The sequence below is a fragment of the Papio anubis genome, chromosome 12, assembly GCF_008728515.1.
Source record: "Papio anubis isolate 15944 chromosome 12, Panubis1.0, whole genome shotgun sequence".
NCBI classification, from domain to species: domain Eukaryota; kingdom Metazoa; phylum Chordata; class Mammalia; order Primates; family Cercopithecidae; genus Papio; species Papio anubis.
The window spans coordinates 28223053-28227640 of record NC_044987.1 but is presented as its reverse complement, the minus strand read 5'-3'; positions in this window follow the sequence as shown (position 1 = coordinate 28227640).

Sequence of the window (4588 nt, the reverse complement as noted above, 5' to 3'; positions counted from 1 at the left end):
TTTCTATGAGCCTGACGCTGTATTGGATTTGTATTTTTTAATTTTTAGGTTTTCTATTACTTTTAATCAAAGTTTCATGTGTATACAGCTTTAAAAAATCGAATAGATCTGTAAGATTTTTTTTTCCTAAGGAAAAAGGCCACTACTTTGACTTCTTCCATTTTCTGTCTCCAGGGCAAGCCCTTTCAACTCTTTTAGCTATTTGGTTTTTTTTGTTGTTGTTATTTATTACCATATCTCCAAATGACAGGCTTATATTGCTTTTACTTGATTTTTAAATTTTAGGCATTGTTTCTTTGATTCTCAAAGCGTCCCTCTTCTGCTTCCCAGCATTGCATATTTCCTTTTTATCCCCTTTTCTCCTCCCACCATAATTATATCATAATTCAGTATTTACATTGTTGACTGTGATTACACTAAGAATATGTGTATATTATTGAGATTATGTAACTGCTGTGTACAGCTGATTGATGTATTATCCTTACCATATACTAATTTTTATTTCCTTTAGTTAATTGACTTTGCATAGATTTCTACCATATGTTTGAATGTCTTCTCTAACGTTCAGACATAACGATTATTCCATCAGTTTCATTCATCTTTTAAAAAATCACTCCTAGAGCAATCTGCTTTGTCCAGTTGGACTTTCTGCCTTCTATGGCTGGTGTACAGCTGTAATCCTGAGATCTCCTTTGCTATGATCCTGGGGATTGTTTGTCTCCCCTGTGTTGGATTCCCTGTTTCCCCATTTGCTATCTCTCACTTCTTAGATTTACTCCATTTATGTGGAATAGCTTTTTGAGAACAAAGTGGGCATAGGAGTTATATTTTTTGAGACTTATAAGAGGAAGGGACAATCCTCCTATGCAGAGTGGTATGGGGATCTAGTTTCTTAAACCAATTATCCTATCCCCCTCCACATGAAGCCATTTGTTAGCTCTGTATTCATACTTACTTTTTCCAAGTATTTGATGCTGCATTTTGCTGAGTTTTGTGCTGGGCTGGCACATGCTGCTTCATATGTCTGCTGGGTCGAATTATAACATACTGACCAATGTATGGCTTTATTGGTCTCTGTTAGTACGTTTCCTGCACAGGAACTCTCATAAATTGATTTTTAAAATGAATCTGTGTATTTGTGTCTCTTCCATTTCAGACTCAGAAATTTAAAAGACTTGGATAAATTTTCAATTAAATTTTTCACTATCAAAATTAGAATCGTTACCTATTCAGTATCTGAAACTCAAAATCCAGTTAGGATTGAGTAACTCAACAGCTCCTCACTAGTGGAACTATTACCATCTGAACTTGAGGACCAGATAGATTTATAAATACACATATGCAAATATATCTTTGGTCAAAAATATTCCTGAAAACTCCAAGTATCAGTACTTTTAAAGAGGATGTGAAGAGAGCTCATGATGATGGATTTTATTTTTATGGGGTAAATAAATACACCTTCATAGTGTTGTGAATTTGGGATTGGCAAAGGTCTTTGGATGTATTTCCAGTTTATCAGTTAATGTCAGGTAACTGCTGCATATGTCTTACGGTATTTATATTAGAAGCTATTTTGCATCTTAAGCACTCGTGTATCAGGCTATTTAATTCTCATAACTCTTTGGAGTTTTATTGATGGGGAAAGTAAGTTACTAAGTTCTTGAACAACTTACTAAAGGGTATATATTCATTGAATAGTGAAGCTCGTTATTTGGTCAGAGTTAGGTTCAGATCTTTAGATCCAGAACCTAAGTCAACCACTATACTTAGTGGTGTGCTGCTGGTAAATATTTAACAACCAGCAATCCTGGGGCAGGGAAGGAGAGGCCTTTATATGTAACTTTTGCTTATTCCATGAAATATGACATGTAACCAACACCTAGGTTTAACACATGTTGGCATTTTGCCATACTTGCTTCAGATCTTTTCTCCTCTCAGGAATGAAACAAATGCAGCTGAAGACTTCCTACCTCCCAGTTACCACCCCTTCATCTTTCCCTTTCCAGGGATAATCTCCAATATTTGTAATTTTATGCTCTTATGCACTTACTATTTGTGTATGTATAGTGTTTTGTGATTAAATCTTACATTTCCCTATGAGGATTGAAACATTAGGATGGAATCTCTTTGTGTGCTACTTAGAAGTAGCAACAGTGTCAGAATAATTGGGCTCACTTAAGCCACACTTCTCAAGGAGTATACATACTTAGGAGTAGGCACTGGTGTGTTGGTAGTAACTCATCAAAAGATAGCAGTTGGTCATTTAGAGGCATTCATTTTACCTGAAGTTTTGGAAAGAATCTTTTCATAATAAAAGTGTTACAGACATTGTAAGTAGCATGCAAATTTGCCCATATTTTAAGTAAAAAGGTGTGGGGCTTCAGAGGAATTTTCCTGCCCATGAGTACATAGTTGCTGTTCTTTACTTTTAGGGTCATTTTTGAATGAAAGAAAATTGGAAAGGAGCCAACATTAGAGAGGGGGAAAAAAGTAACATTTGTTGAGTACTTAAGCAGTAGAGCTGAAATCTTGGTGTGGTATACACCTTTGCAGGTCACCTTTAGGGGACTGACCATGTTGCAAGTGTAAGACCACTTTTTTACTATCCTAGAAGCCTTCAGCAATAGGCAAGTGAAATCCCATAAATTTGGTGGTCCTGATAGTTCCATGAGTGTTTTCTGTTGTTACTTAGCAGCCTTGAAAACTCTTTTTATGCTTTTCCCAGTGTTGTGTGAGCAAGAAGCCTGCTAAACTAGTTGTTCTTTTCCCCTCTAAATCCACTGTCTTTCACCCTTCAGTACGCCAGGTAGCTGACTTCTATGTCCCTTATTGGTCAGCCTGTCTTTTCCTTGATCGGGTTTTGCAAATAGAGGTGGGAGAGGGTATTAGCAGAAGACTAGGGAGAAAGGGAAATAGGATGATTATCCACTTGCCTTCCTGCCCTGCAGTGGCTTGGATATAACTGTGTTCCTCAGCATCACAGCTTCTGACATAGCCTTCTCCATATATAGAGCTCACGGGTTCAGGAACTACTTTTCCCCGCCTTTTCATTTTAGGATTAGAAAGATCTTGCTCTTGCTTAGCCTAAGCTGCTGCACTATCTCTCGCAGATTTGTGTTATTCTTGCCTACACCCTCGTTGATGATTACTTTTGGTTGAGCCATCTGTTTCCTGCCACAACCCTGAATAATACAGTAATTTGTACCATGAGTAGTCCTGGGAAAGTGGAATTCTGGAATTGGATTGCTCACATACTTGATTTATATACAAATAACTTCCTTGTCAGGGGAAATGGATGCTTATCATTGGTGGCAAGTGGTGATGTCACAATTGCTCACATCATCACTAGTAGTGGCATGGAGTCATGGAATACAAGTGGAGTAGTGTTGGAAGATCAAGTGGCTGTGGCACATAGTCACTATGGTCATAGTAGGGATTACAGAGATTGTTAGGAGGGCTGGCTCTTTTGAATGTCTAGAGCATATACACAGGGAAAAGGATAAATTGAAAGCAAAGGGAAAAATTGGGGAAAAAAACACTAAGTATCACAAAATCTATGGCAACTCTAGGGGAATATCTTATCTTATGTAGATAAAGCTTAAGAATCAAGCCTAGAGCTTTTATTGTAAGGGCTGCTGAGTTGTAATACCAATTACTGGCCAGTACTGAGTCTCTCATGCTAAGGGCATTGGTATGGAAGAAGTGGGACCTTCAGAAATGAGATGGGGACATTTGGGTTGCCACAGACAAGGCTGAGAACCTTGAACATTTTACATTTACCTGAACCTTCCCTACTGGCAGAGGCAGCCCCATCTGTCTGAAGGGAAAAATCTTATCTCCTGATATAGTTTGAGATGTCAGGTTGAATTCTGACCCCCTGTGTTGGAAGTGGGGCCTGGTGGGAGGTGATTGGATCATGGGGGCAGGTTTCTAATGAATGGTTTATCACCATTGTCTTGGTGCTGTCCTTGTGATAGTGAGTTCTCATGAAACCTGGTTGTTGTAAAGCAGGTGGCACCTCCCCCTCAGTCTCTCACTTGCTTCTGCTTTCTGCCTACTCCCTGTGTAAGCCTCCTGAGGCCTCCCTAGAAGCTGAGCAGATGTGGGCATCATGCTCCCTGTGAAGCCTGCAGAACCATGAGCCAATTAAACTTTTTTCTTTACAAATTACTCAGGCTCAAGTGTTTCTTTGTGGCAACACAAGAATAGCCCAGTATGCATCTCCACTTGCCCTGCAAAGGAAAGACAGTGTATCAATGAATTCACTTGAGATGGTTCTCTCATAAGCAGGTGTCAGTTATCCTCAGGATTTACATCCACTATCCATCTTTACTTTTTGGAAAATAACAAATACCCTAAACAGAGAAGTATAAGATCAGGTCCAGGAGGAAGGGCCTATTCAGAAGAGTTGCAGAATATTACCACTTTGCATTGTAGGGGTTTGGAGGACAGAATGGGAATAGATTCTAAGGGCATTTGACTGAAAAGGGTTACATCAGATAAGGCAGGCATACTAATGGGGATATACTCACACAGAAAATGTGAGTTAATGTGTTGGCCTGAGAATCTGGGAATGGCGATGTCTGTC